Source organism: Rhagoletis zephyria, unplaced genomic scaffold, assembly GCF_001687245.7.
Source record: "Rhagoletis zephyria isolate East Lansing unplaced genomic scaffold, Rhagoletis_zephyria_1.1 Rzeph_scaffold_07581, whole genome shotgun sequence".
Taxonomy (NCBI): Eukaryota; Metazoa; Arthropoda; class Insecta; order Diptera; family Tephritidae; genus Rhagoletis; species Rhagoletis zephyria.
This window is the reverse complement of record NW_016164664.1, coordinates 3,453-19,058: the sequence shown is the minus strand read 5'-3', so window position 1 is coordinate 19,058 and position 15,606 is coordinate 3,453. Positions and strand designations below refer to the sequence as shown.

Below are 15,606 nucleotides of genomic sequence, written 5' to 3'. Positions count from 1 at the left end.
ACCAAACATAAAAAAAAAACAAATATACACGACGATTTTGAAGTCGGTTAAAATTAAATATTTTTCGCTGACAAAATTAAAGGGCAATAAAGAAGCGTCCGACTAAAATTAAATGGATAAAATAAAATTTAAGTAGCATTTATAAAGAAGACTGAAAAAATTAAAATTAAAATAAGTTGAAATAAAAAATAAAGTAAAAAAAAATTAATGCACATGGTTCCATCCAGGGTCGAACTGGAGACCTTCTGCGTGTAAAGCAGACGTGATAACCGCTACACTATGGAACCAGTTGGTAGGTCGCCGCCAAAATAGCCATATGAGAATAAAGCAAACGCGGCCAAAGTAATTGCGCTACTAAGCAAGTGTGTGTGAATGTACACAACATAGATGATGAATAAACGGCATTTCGAGTGTCAGTGTGACCAGAATACCATAAAAAAAGAAGTCAGATAGGCTACAAAAAGTCGAAAAATAAAGGTTCAGCTAAAGAATGAAATACCCTGCAAAAATCGTTTGACCATGTAGTCTATTTGTGGTATATTGGAGTACTTACAAAAGTGTTCCTCTGTCATGCTGTAGCGGACCAACTCGTGTCTCTGCGCCAGCTTATTGTTTGTTATCCGATCACTGCTCGTGTTTTAACGAAACGTGATTGAAGTTGAGCATTTGAAAGCACATTTGCATGTCTGGCTGTAGCTGAACGTGTAGAGATGCTCGCTGTTAGTTCTTAGCTCTCAGCATGTTCGGGTTCGAATACCGTCAGAGGCAACATGTGATTTTTAATTTTTGTCTTGGTTTTTATTAATTTCGAAAAAGCATTTGAGAAGTGAAGAACAAAAGCGTGTACAAAAGAAAAAATATAACAACAATGCCATTGTTAATATGTCGGAGTAGTTTTGTGCTACTCTGATGTAATGCAGGGATGGAGTATATGGTCCTGCCCTAGGACATAGCAATGTTAATTGGACCATATTTTTTATATGAATTGTGGTTAATTTTGGAGTACTCCTTGCAAGGAATGAAACCGAAACCCAAACCGAAACCTTAACCGTTTAAAACCGTTCCGTTTTTCAAAACCGAAACCGAAACCGTAACCGTTATCTTGACCTGAAAAGGAACGATACCGAAACCATTTCATTCACAGGTTTCAATCGGTTTCCAGAAATTTACAAAAATAATAAATAAAAATTTCTTTGAAATAAATGATTTATTTAACCAAAATCAGCAACATTTTGCTAAAATTCTTGTTAAGTAGTAAATAAGTATGGCAAGGTAACTTTTCGCAAAAATCTGCTGATGACTTTGTTGTTGTGAATCGATAACCGATTAATTATATTTAAGTAGTTTCTTTCCCGTACGCAATGCGAGATCCCGCGTGTGCCCAAAATAGCCCAGAAATCATGCCTGTACTCAACAAAATGGGTAATAGAGAGCGAAAATTCGAGCGTATTCGATCGTAAGTGTATTCTTCTTCCTGCCCGAAACAGCCCGAAATTTTCTCCGAGTAAAAATGGATAAAGTGTCAAAGTGCATATCAGCTGTATTGTGTTTACATGTTGCCTGCATTTACTTGGTGCTTTTAAGGAAAAGTGAATGGCCTGTTGATGTATTTTCAATCTATGTACTTAAAATCAAATTTGTGAAACCAAAATTCAATTTCCAAGTGTTTGCATTTAATACCATGTTCTGACCGACAACCAAAACATTTTTCCTTCATTTTCTTTTCATTTACAACCTTTAACTTTCATTCTTATTTTGCTTTGGCCAGGCAATTAACAATAAATCCGAAATGGCGTATTAAAGATGATAAAATATGACTTCCACTTCGATAAATAATCGAAAAAAACTAGTGAAGACACCGATTGGAATGAGTGGAAAGTGAGTTTTCAAGTAGTTTTCAGCGAAAACTGGTTTTCGTTTAACAGATTTTATATGGACGAAAACACAAGTTTTAGGTCGAAAACCAGTTTTAGCAACGAAAACATGTTTCCGATGTCGGTCAGAACATGGTATAAGTGACAAAAACAAGAACAACGTGAATCAGCTGTTTCTCGACTTGTGGGCGCGAAATGTGGGTTTTTGCGTTTCCGTACTTCTGAACTTTGTTCCATTTTTGAAAGAAAATGTTTCTCTTATTCTCTAATTACCAAATCCGGTCCGGATTGTTAGGGAAAGAACCTAGTGTTGATATTATCAGTGAACTGTAATTTTCGATTTTCTTTCCTCAACGTTTAAGACATTGTGATTTAAATAATATCAACAAAATTTCTGTGAAAAACCGAAACCGGAACGAAACCGAAACCAAAACCGAAATAAATTTTGAAGAACGAAACCAAAACCGAAACCGAAACACTTGGCAAAACCGAAACCCAAACCGGAACGTTATTTTGAATCGGTTTCATTCCTTGACTCCTTGGTCCTTAGGGAGTACTCTTTACACGCATGCATGGAGTAGTCGCGATTTTTGCAGGGACATCGTCGCTGAAATGCAAAAAAGCCACAACTGACTAAAATTTTTTAATGCATAAAACGATTTGGGACTTATAATTCGATGAAATGCATCATAATCAATCAAAAAGTGAATTTCGGAGTTACGCCCTTTCCATACTATACTTAGGATATGTTAGAAAATTTCGTGTGTGAGCGGCATGCACAAAAGAATTCATTGTCAGAACTTTAGTGATATCCGAAAGTACTCATGTATGTATGTATATTTAAAGATTTCATAATGTGGTGAAATATTTTTGTGTAATGTAGTTTTTTCTCTAAAATTTACATTCATTAACACAAAAGAAAAATAGCGTGAATTGAAATGGCAAGTGTAAATAATAGATAAAAAGTAAGGAAATTGCAGTCTGCGGCTGTGCCGAAGGCTTTATACCTTTCATGAATAAAAGAAAGTTTAATATTTTTAATCCGTTGTATTGGGATATATTATACATTATACCGAATTGGTATTGATGGTTTTCTCTGTTAACCTCTTGTTTATTACATTATGATACCAATATTTATATATTATGATATAGTTTGGTAACAGGAAAATACCTTTTAGAAATAAATATATATAAAGTTATAATACCATTTCATATTCTTGACAGGTATAAAAACAAATATCCGCAAGTAATTATAAAAATAGAACGCGTTTACCTACTACTGCAGCGATTGGCGCATCATGAATGAGCTGATGACAACACGTCCAAGTCACTAACAATCACCTGCGTATATTTATGCATGTATCTACTACATACATACTTACATACATACATCATACATTGGTGCTTACATACGAACGTAATTTAGGCATTTACATACATATACCATTTATCACTGTAATTGACAATCATTTGATATTTTAAGTAGTTGCTTGGGCAGGTGTAGTGCAAGTACATATGTATGTACATATACATACATACATATGTATATTGATTCCGTAAAAATTCTCTTGCTACCTGTATTGATGCGCATATTTATTAACAAAATTCTACCTCAATGTTCTGTCTGCTTGCATATGTATGTATGTACATTAGGGTGGTCCAAAAATGCACGTGAAAAAGTAAAGTCGGAATTTTTATGCTCTCATCCCTAGGATTGTTCCCCTGCAAAAATCGCGACTACTCCATGCATGCATGTAAAGAGTACTCCCGAAGGACCAAGGAGTACTCCAAAATTAACCACAATTCATATAAAAAATATGCTCCAATTAACATTGCGATGTCCTAGGGCAGGACCATATACTCCATCTCTGCATTACATCAGAGTAGCACAAAACTACTCCTAACATACTCCAATGACATTGTCGTTATAATTTTTCGTTTGTACACGCTTTTGTTCTTTACTTCGCAGATGCTTTTTTTGAAATGAATAAAAACCAAAAACAAAAATTAAAAATTACATGTTGCCTCTGACGACATTCGAACCCGAACATGCTGGGAGCTAACAACTAACAGCTAGCATCTCTACACGTTCAGCTACAGCCAGACATGCAAATGTACTTTCAAATGCTTAACTTCAATCACATTTCGTTAAAACACGAGCAGTGATCGGGTAACAATAAGCTGGTGCAGAGACACGAGTTGGTCCGCTACAGCATGACAGAGGAGCACTTTTGTAAGTACTCCAATATACCACAAATAGACTACATGGTCCAACGATTTTTGCAGGGTCGATACCGAAATTTTTATTTTAAAATTAAAAAATATTTAGAGGTCGCTCAAAGCGCCCAAAGTTTTCCATGTTTTTTATATGGCGGAAAAAACCACTTTTCGTAGAAATGGTATGGAATAGCTAAAAATCAATATTTTTCTACCAGAAAACTCTGTTTATCTGCAGGAGATTCCCAATTGTTTATTTAACCATTTTTTCATCGCAACTATAATTTATAAGACCGCCGAAAACCCCGAAAAATGCAATGGGGCGACCAATAAAAAATCGTTAGTATTAAAAACTGGTTAAATAAACAATTGAGATTTATTACTGAAAGTCTCCTGAAGAGGGCCATAGTTTTCCGATCGAAAAATATTGATTTTCAAGATTCCAAACCATTTCTACGAAACTACATGGAAAACTTTGGGCGCTTAGAGCGACCTCTAAATATTTTTTGATTAAAAAAAAAACAAAAAAGGGGTATACTTTTTGCGATATACAACAATCTTAGGGTGTGAGAACATTATAATTCCGACTTTACTGTTTTTGGATCACCCTTATGTACATAACAGATTTATAAGAATGTATGTAAGTAAGTTTCTCGATTACATATCTACATTTGAATTATGCCTTATCAATATTCAATAACACGCCGCTACATACCTGTTAGTCTTGGCAACAACACAGCATTTAATTAGAGCTTTTGGGGAAATCCTTTAGCATTTGCTTTTATCAGCGGTTCCCGAGCTGATAGGCGTTTTCCTCCGTGTCTTTACAGTGCAGTTACACTATCAAGAACTTGGTTTTAAATTGATCAGCTGTGGCGCAGGCTGCACGCAACTTGATAGACAATTTTAGTTTCAAGATGCCGTCGTCAAGGAAACCACTTAAAATTTTCGCCTCATTCTTCTTGACAATTTTTTTTAACTTAATTTTGGAGAACAGACTAACTGTGATCAGCTGTTTAATATGACTTTCAAGTTGCCTCACGGCTTGAAAGGAAAAATTAATATCAAGTCGACGTTGCCGCTGTGAAAGTGTGACTGTATTGCAACTTGCTTTCAAGTTCTTGATACCTGTAACCTCCAACCCTGCAGGGAAACCGCGGACTAGTGAATCAAATTTCTAGTTCCGTACGAGGTCTTTATTGCCAAAAAGGAACTAGTCCGATAGGAACTAGATCCCCACCAGTCGAAAATCGGCGAAGAGTGGTACTTTTAAAAGACTATTTTTTTCCGAACTAGTCCTAAATTTTATAGTTCCGAACCAGTTCTAAAATCGACAGACGAAAGAAAAAAGTATCATGATTTTTCAATCTCTTCGGTTCTTCCGTGTGTGCGATTTTAAGTTATTTTGGAAGAAATGTGATTTCAATTTGAAATTAACTTTGTTTGAATGATTGTAAGAAATGTACGTTTACATACCTTTAGCTGTAAGCTGAGTTTGCAGACGTGCTCGCTGTTATTTCTTACATTCCAGACGGTCCCAAGATGTTGAAATGTTAACACAAATTTTAGTTTTGTATTACCAAGCTATGAAAAAGCATCTGCGAAGCACAGAATGGAAGCGTATTTGAACGAAAAAGCCGCTGAACACATATCTATGTAAAGTAAACAAGCCCCCGCTGCATCCCTTATTCGATAGTTCCGAACTGGTTCTAAATTCGACAAATAAGATCTAGTTCGTTCTGCATCCCTTTTTCTATAGTTCCGAACCATTTCTAAATTCGTCACTTTAGATATAGATTTCTAGTAAAAAACCTGAAAAATAGTCTTTTAAAAGTACCACTTTTCGCCGATTTTCGACTGGTGGGGATCTAGTTCCCATCGGACTAGTTCCTTTTCGGCGATAAAGACCTAGTACGGAACTAGAAATTTGATTCACTAGTCCGCGGTTTCTCTAAACGGTATCTATATTTTAATCGATTTTGTTATCTATTTTTTATAGATTTTATAACCGATTTTGTTATCTATATTTTCATTGATTTTGTTATCGATTTTGCTATCGACATTATTATCGATTTTGTTGGCGATATTTTTATCGACTTTGTTATAGATTTTTTGACCGATTTTGTTATCGATTTTGCAATCGATATTTTCGGAACGTATCGATATAGTAAACGGTATTATTTATCGATATTTTAATCGATTTTGTTATTGATTTTACAATAGATTTTTTTATAGATTTTGTAATCGATTTTGTTATCGATATTTTTATCGATTTTTTATCTATATTTCTACTGCTTTAGTTATCGATATCTGTACCGACTTTGTATTCGATTTTGTTATCGATTTTGCTATCGATTTTATCATCGAATTTGTTATTGATGTTTTCATCGATTTTTCCATCGAAATTAATTATTATCGCTTTTGTTATCGATATTTTTTTCTTAGTGTCTGCTTTCGTTGTTGACTTGGATGTGTTCTTAACCATATCACGTATTCTACGTTTAAAAAAAAAAAAAAAAAAAAAAAAAAAATTTAGCGGCTGTGTCTCCGATATAGCCTGCATACCAAGACGAAGGCGCTGGACTGTTCCTTTTTAGCTGAACTCCTCGATCGAGTGGACACCAATTTATTTCATTGAGTACCCTGTAGGGTGAACTTATCACTCACGAAGAGAAAGATCTGAAGGTAGATTCATTGTTAATTCAATAGTTCTGAACTTTTCGTGTTGCCATTGATAACTTACAGCGTTGCCAACGTTAATGAAATTAAATTCCTTTGCTTAGCGGTGCGCAGTTTGCTTTCTGTATACTCATCGATAACTCTTACCACACATTTAGGGACATGTTACATCGTCAAAAATTTAACATTTGAATTTAGGAAGTCAGTTGGTTTGCAGCTGACATTTTGGAACCCCTAGCCAATGTTTAACTTTACCAAAATCAACCGATAGTACCACCGTCGATAGTTTTGAAAAAAAACCCATCGATAGTCGATAGGTATCGATTTTTTCGGTTTATAGCCTGATTTTGGCAACTTAGCTTAACTTAACGTAACTTAGAACTTAAAGAATCAAAATGAAACAGACTTCGACGTGGCATTAAGTTACGTTAAGATTCGGCTGTTCAGATAGTATCAGCAACATCCATGTAAGAGAATTTTTAAAGGATAGCCTCTAAATTACAGATTGACGATATGAGTACTACTCACTTGAGTAGGTATCGATACTTTGATGATCTCGGAAAGTCCCAGGAAGAGGAAAATTTTTACATTTCTAAAGCAAATTATTAACATTCAACCTTTTTCTTTTCTATGTATTTCCAGCGTTTGTCGTACAAGTCTTGTGCAGATAGAACAATGAAATTTCTTGTGCAGAGTTTCTCCGCCCAGAGCAGACACACTGATTCATACCACCATCAAAGTCAGTGGTGGTTTGACGTTAACAGTCAGGTATTACATACTTACATATTCATGTCTGTCTGCCTGTCTAGCTGCATTATGTCTGGGCACTTACTGTGTAGTATGTACTACATACATGCTTTCACACATGCATATGGGTTTACCTCCATACATACATATGCACATATTTATATATGTGCGATCGCTTGATGCATATAATCGTATCTACGAATATGAGAGAGACTCGAGGAGTACCTATTGATGTTACCAAGCTGAAAACTTCTCCGCCAGCCATCACAGTACTATATATACATACAAACATACATACATATGGTATGAGCATATCGCCTATAGTCGGGTAACACCGGAAAATAATTGCTCGAAACTGTGGTGGCCAGGCGAACCGCACGAACCGGGAACAACAGTCTAATCATCATCGTTGATCGTTAAACAACGTGAAATGCGTATAGAAAATCTGAAAAATCAAGTAAGAGATATCGTCTATTAAACGTACAAATCGATGTCAAAAATCGTCTGCGAGAAAATTCGTTTTGCATGCATTCATTTGTGCTAAAAATAAAAGTAGAAAGCAGTATACTAAATACAGAGTATTTAATATACATATGTACGATCCATCCACTGAGATCAGTCAACCAAATCTGAATTGAAATAAGCGAAAATCTGAAGTACAGTAAAAATTCCAAAAACACAAACAAAAAAAAATCCTGTAAACTGTGACTTGTGTACTGTAATTTCATCTCGCATACAGAGAGATAATATGCAATAACACTAATAAAAAGTTTAAACTGTAGAAACAGCTGTTAAATATAAAAAAAAAAATATCCAAAAATACAAAAGAAACAGTGTTCGAAGTGAACAAAAGTTAATCGTGTTAATTAAATTTGCAATTGCGATCGCATCAACGAAACCAGAGTACAGTTTTAGTTGAAGCAAACGAGAGTTAAAAGTAACAACGAACAAATCATCAAAGTAGTTATAGCTGGAACGTAACGCGGAAACTTTACTGAAAATTTTTGCATTTTCCAATGTAGCCGTTTGGGGAATTTTAACACGAACGTGGCCGTTTTGGATGTTTCGTGTTAATTACTTACTTAGAAAAATTTCATCGATAGCGGTAAATGAATGTAACTACATACATATTTGAATATTTTCACTTTGCTCTCGTATTCGATCTGAAAGAGTGAACATTTTCGCACTACCATCTACATACTACCTACAGCACATTAAAATACCACACCAGCAAATCACTTAAAAAAAAAAAACGATAAGTCACGAGAGTTTGGAATTTTTGGTAAGTAGCACATTTCTTTATAAATACCTAGAAACATTTCTATGGTTGCTAAGCTGACATTGGAAAATAAATTTAGTTGCAAATAAAAATAAGTTGAAGACTCTAGTACATATATACATATTAAAGGTGGGCGTGGGACTAAATATTCCCGCTATCTAACACTAAGTAAAATTCGTATTCATTTCAATTTAATTTTAAATAATATGTACATATGTATATCGTCACCTTTATGTCAAAAGCATGAATGTGAAAATTTATCAGTTTTGAGTTATTGGATGTTGACTTGATTAACCTTTGGATAGAACATGTTATACCAAAGCCCAGAATACCCTGCGTACAGTGTTGCCAAATCTTTTTTCCAGCTATACGGGACAAATGCATAATTTGTTCAAAAAATACGGGGTTTGCAAAAATTTAACGGGACAAATGAGAAATAAAGGATTTGTGGGATTCATTTCCACGAAGTAATGCTCAGATTAGTTATAAGCTTATGATAAATTTCGTTTATTTCATGGAAATACATTTTAATTTATACAAAAATATGTATGTATGTACGTAAACATATAATTGACAAAACCATATAAACAAAGTAAGAGATACTGCTGTTAATAATTTTCATTTAAAATATGGGTCCATCTATATCAGATACCACAAAAATAAAAGTTTCAAAGCTTCACAAAAATTAATTAAACTTAAAAAAATTTTGATATTTTTAATTAGATATCCTAGAAAGATTTCGAGTATGTGGGTTAAAGCCCATTCAATTTCAGTATAATAAAGTTTCAAGTCGCTAAAAATTATAATTGATTTTTAGATTTTTTTTGTGGAGGGTGTTGCGCATTTTCTTCCATATAAAAGTCGGTTTTGTTCATGAATTGTATGGAAAAAAATTTGCAACACCCTTCTCAAAAAAAATTCTAAAAACTCAACGGTAATTTTTAGCTGTATTTCTCTCACAGAGTTGCATGCAATAATGCTTGCTAATGACCTACTCACAATAGCCGCGTTAAACCATGATCATGTTGAGTAGAAGTTTATAGGTTGACAAGAATAATGAAATTATCGAATATAAGGGCAAAATCTTGTCCCGGCGGAACATTTCAAATTTAACGCAAAATACGGCACGTCCCGGAAAATTCGGGACATTTGGCAACGCTACTGCCATATTTTACATTTCCAATTGCATAAATGTAGAGTTGAGTCTCGTAGAAACAAACAAACTCCCAAAATAAAAGTCTTTGAAGACTTAAAAATATTCATATCGCTGATAACACAGGCCGACAAAATTTAACCAACATTCATACCCAGAAACCAGACTATATATTTCCGAAGGTTTATGATGCGCTGAATCCAAATCTGGCCTCAGAATTGCTCTATCAGCTCTGGTTTTAAATATATTTTCTCACACTTAATTATTATCCAAAACCTTTATAATTCTTACGAAAATTTTGATGACTTTTTTAAAACTCCACCATGAAATAATTATTATTCTGGGTCTCTGGTATAAACTCTTCAAGACACTGGTTGCGCACTATCCTGTGGCATTCAAACTATACAAGTGCTCAGATCTCTACCGCCAGTAATATCCGCCTCGCCCCACTCAGTGTTATACAGTAAAACCCAAAAGAGAGAAATTTTAGCAAAAGTACGCGAACGCAAAATTAGCAAAAACTTGCAAGTTTTTAGTACAGCTGATCGAAATTTTGTTTACATGCAAAAGCCTAAAACAGAAAACATGAAAAGAATATAATTTAAAAGATTTCCAAAAGTAATTTGCTAATCAAACAAGCGTAAATGAGTACTTGTTTTCTTCCGATACATTTGCAGTTCTAATAAGTTATTTCAAAGTTAAAAATCATAATAAATCTAAATCTAAAATAAATTTCCATATTTTCATAAATTGAAAACAGATGACCTTGATCCTGTTTTTCTTGGTGGCAAATGGCTGCTGGCAAAAATTTTTCACTGTACCAACATTCGTTTCTTTTTAGTCTGCAGGTGACCTTTAAGGCTTCCCCGCGTAGGAAGACACAAAATGGCGGTAAGTGCAGCAGTGCGTCAAGAACACTATACACTAGTCAAAAAAATTAAGGGAGGTTTTAAAAATAGGAAACTAAAGCTAAATAAAGAGGCTGTCCAATCTAAATGCCGGCCTAAATGAACAAATTTTTTTCAATCCCGTAGACCGAAAAATTTGCAAAAATATTTTTTTTTTCGCGCTAAATGCCAGGATTACATCAGTATCCTAAAAATTTTTAGGCAAAGAAAATTAGGATATACGAGCTTCACAGTCTCTGTAAAAAATAGATAAAGTCAAGCAACCATTTTTGTTCTTTACTATCTAAACTAGATACATTTTCGTGTACCCCCACTTACAACTCGTGAACGCCCATATTTGTTCACACCAACGTAGGCCCCCATCGAGTCTCGACCCTTGGGAGTCCACCTGGACCACTTTGGGAAACACTGGTCTACGGAAAATAGGAAAAGTAATTACAGCAGAGAAAAAGAACACGCCACCTTTGGGCTAGGTCGATTCTGTTTCGAAGGGACTGGTACGTTTGAATTACATTATTGTTGTTAGGTTTTTTTTTTTATAATATAAAGAGTTTCCGGCGGCACTTTATTTCCTGAATAGTGGAATATCTGAGTAATTCGAATACGAAGAATAACAAAGTCCAGAACTCTATAGCAGTGGTTACCTTTTTTCGAGTATCTTCTTGAAACAAAGTGGACCAAGCGGGTGAACTGTATGAACATTCAACAATCTGATAACTACTGCTAACAGTATACATATGTGGCTTCATACAGTGTACTGCATTATTATGAAATCTGCGGTATCTGCTGGGAAAACAGCGTGCAACATCGGAGATGTCTCCCTTTGAGTGCGTTCAAGCTAAGGTTAATAAACATTTTAAACGCTGCCTGTACAATAGTACGAGTATATGAAGTCACACACTAAGTACAAAGAATGCATGTATGTATATATGTATGTATCCACTACATGCTTAAACTTCATTAAAAGTTACTAGGAGTTTTATTTACATGTAAACTGTTTAAATTGACGATTGACACTTAGATATGTCTATGAGACTCGAGTAGTCTGTGACAAATTGCAGACAAATAAAATTATTGGCTTGTGAAGCCAGACTTTGGAGCCCATCAACTTCAATTGCTTGTACATATGTATGTATTATAGTTATTCATTCTTTGTCGCATTTGTACATGCATAAGTATGTATTAACAAAGTATAGTGCCTGCAGCATGATCTCTTCTTTTATAATTTGATGATTTTGATGTCCAAATCGCATGTGACCATTGTGTCACAGGCGAAGTTAATACCCTTACAGAATGCAGATGCCTTAATTTGTTAAATTGGTCGCTTAATTGAGTTGATCAATACATTGAAGTACATGTTGGTAAACATACATACATTTTTACATTCTTATATATATTTGTTTATACATACCCTGCAAAAAATTGTGCGACTAATCTCTAAAGAGAGTATTCCGAGATTACTCTCAATCAGGTACAATTCGGCATAAATTAGTCGCAACTAGTCTCATACGGGTACTATTGTGGATCATTTAGTCTCGATTCATCCATCACGGGTATATTTGGAGATCAATTAGTCCCCAACTCAACGCTAACGGGTACTATTAACGATTTAATGATATGTACGCACTTTGTTAATGAAATTTCATGTGCGGCGATGGCACATAGAGAGAGTATTCGCCTAACAAAACTGAGCAACCCCCGTTCGAATCTCAGCTGGCGCAAATTTTTATTTTTATTTTTTAAAAGTGACTAGTCGCTTTTTATACCCGTTCGGGTATAAAGGTGAACAATTAGTCTCTTCATAGGACATGCTCGAACAAAAGCGATCAGTTCATTCCATATAAAGAGATCAAAAGTGGTATTAGTCGCATGCTCCTTTGCGATTGCTCCCGGAGTCATCCAGGATTAGTCGCATTTTTTGCAGGGTATGTATGGACACTTGCTCGATACATGTAGGTACATCTGGTTTGGTCGAGATTATTAATCCAAGTTGTTTATTTTTTAAATGTTTGCGCTGCCATGAATTGTTTGTTGATAATATCCTAACGGAATGTACGTATGTATGTACATACATAAAAAACATGCTTTTTGTTATTCAAAAATTTTGGGAAACCTCAGAAAGCTACAAAAAAAAAAAATTATTGTGAAATTTTATACCAAAGTTGAAGACTTAATTTGCATAGATCTACTTTTTGACGATGTACTATATGTATGTATGTACATTAGAGTGGTAAAAAAAATTCGAGAGTTAGGGTTAGGGGCACCTTTCAAAAGCTTTCCTGTTGTCGAGAGGTGTTGGCATCAAACTTTACGTTTCTAAATATACACTTAGGGTCGTTTTCACCATCTCTGGTTAAGACTTATCCCCAGTTAAACATTGTTACCGACGTTACGGACCCAATCCTAAATGAATGGAGTCCGCTGGTAACGGTGTTTAACTGGCGATTAGTGTTAACCAGAGTTGGTTAAAATGGCCCTTAATGGATGCTCATGAAATGTTTATATTTTACTCTAGAAGTATATAGTCATACATAGTATACATACTAGCCAAATAATTGGTTAAGCAAACTATGAAAGAACATTTCAAATTTAAATTAGCTGAAAAATTGTTACAAGCTTCAGATGTCATGGCAACACCGGCTTTTTGTAAAAATCACCAATATATTTGTCAGTCTCTAAGGTTACAGTAGAAAATTTAAAGTTGGTGTAGATATTACAAATACCAAAAGGAAAAAACCAAGGGAGTGCTTCGTTTTATACGATGCCATTTTGTCCCCATACAAAATTCGGACCACTCTAATGTACGTGCATATGTAAGTACATTTCACTAAATTCTACAGAATCTAATTTAAAACATTAGTTTACAATTTTAACCATGTAAAAGTCGTTACTATTAACATCTTCAAATAAGTGTAAAAAAAACCACTGTGGGAGGAGTTAAAGGGTTAAAAATTCCTACGAAATTTCCACTTGATTTTACCAAAGATCTCTGAAGACAAGATTTCGAGTTATTTATTATTTCTTAATTAGAACTCGCATACATTTATAATGGCGTATGAGTTTTTCATCTTCAGTGACCCCTACTAATAAAATTTCTAAAAAATTTTCTAGAAAATTTTAACCCTCCATATGCTATAAATTAATGAACTTGCGCGTCCTTAAAAATAAGGTTCCAAAAGACCCCTTATGGTATGAGATTAAGAGTTTTAAAGAATTTGAAGAATTTTGTTTATACTAAGTATGGCTACGTCACAAAATGGAAAACCTCGAACAGTGGCTCTATTGGAAAATGTTATAAAAAATAAGCAGATCTAGTTATCTGTGGTTGCATATGTATGTCACTGAAAAGGGAATTTATAGATGTTAGCAACGGTATATACATAATTTACCATCGGCCCTATGCTGAATATCGTCATCGTCAGTAAAAGATCGTTCCACAGACTGAATATATGGTCGCAGAGAACCAGGATTTATTTTCTTGAATAACGGATTAAATAAATTAGCGCCTTTTAAGACCTCTACAATTCTCGTATCACACATATTGCGTTTTTCGACCCGTCCTAATGTACATACATATGTATGTATGCACACCTCGGAGTAAATTTTAAGTTGGTGCTAAGTAGATTTTTTCATAAAAATACTGTTGTTTAGTTTTTATCTTATCACATATGAACCTGCTTGTCAGTTCTTAGAGTTTAATACCCGAGTGGTTAGTCAAATAAATCTTTATATTTTTTTGTGCATCTATAAGATTGATTTATTTAATGTCTTTCATTGAAGTGGTTGTCTGAGAGGCTTCTTAACCATGTCACGATAATGTTGCTAAAAAATGGTCATGCATACAACCGCACTTAAATATGCAGCCCTATGCCGAATATCAGGGGTATTCACGCTCTGGTGCATACTGTCTAACATGGTACATGAATTTTTACATAAGTAACACACGAAGGGCTGACTGCCTTTTCTGCATACTTTAATCACAAACAGTTGCTTATGCGCTGTTCTTTGGTTTATGTCATTCTTGCAGCAAACGAGCGAAATATACTTAATCTAATGTACTTAATCTAATATAAAAAAAAAACATACAAATACATATGCTAATATTTTACTTTTGAAATACGTAAGAGATCTAAAAAATTAGGAAAGCAAATCTCTTAGCGATGCTTACGCAGATGCATTTTATCTTTTGATAAGATTTCGGATCAAGTTCTAAGAAAATTAAGAAANCAGGGGTATGTATAGACAACAGTATGTGAAACGGACACGTTTTCGGCTGTTTTTTTTGAAATTTGTCTGATTGAATTTTTCATTCAATACGCTTTCCTTCTGCACATCACAGATACTTTTTCATGGTTCAAAAGAAATAAAATAAAATTAGGAAGCGCCTGACGGAATTCGGCACCTTCTGGAAGCTAACAAATAGCGGCACACTCCTCTGCACGCTCAGCCACGGCCAACTACGCATGCACGCTTTCAAATGTTTCGCTTGAGCAAATAAAATACAGTTATTGCTTTCAAATGACATCATCTTTTTCGAACATTTCGAACGTTCTCCGGATACGAAAATTGATGATAACTGTAGTAGTTTTTTTAATTCGTTTTCGGATACGGAAAATTGAACTAAACTGCACAGTCGGCAAAATTTACGTTTCTTTGCTGGCTTTGTTTTCTACTGGCAGGTTCGAGTACGAATACCGTTAGCGGCAGCACATCATTTTTATTTTTTTTTTTGTTTTTGGTTTTTCTTAA

The 15,606-nt window shown here is 34.5% G+C and overlaps 1 non-coding gene across 1 annotated transcript; it reads right to left on the bottom strand.

The window, feature by feature from the left end:
• Positions 1-214: 214 nt before the first annotated feature.
• TRNAV-UAC (transfer RNA valine (anticodon UAC)) lies at positions 215-287 on the bottom strand. Its single transcript has one exon. It is a non-coding gene; the product is annotated as a tRNA-Val (tRNA).
• Positions 288-15,606: the final 15,319 nt, after the last annotated feature.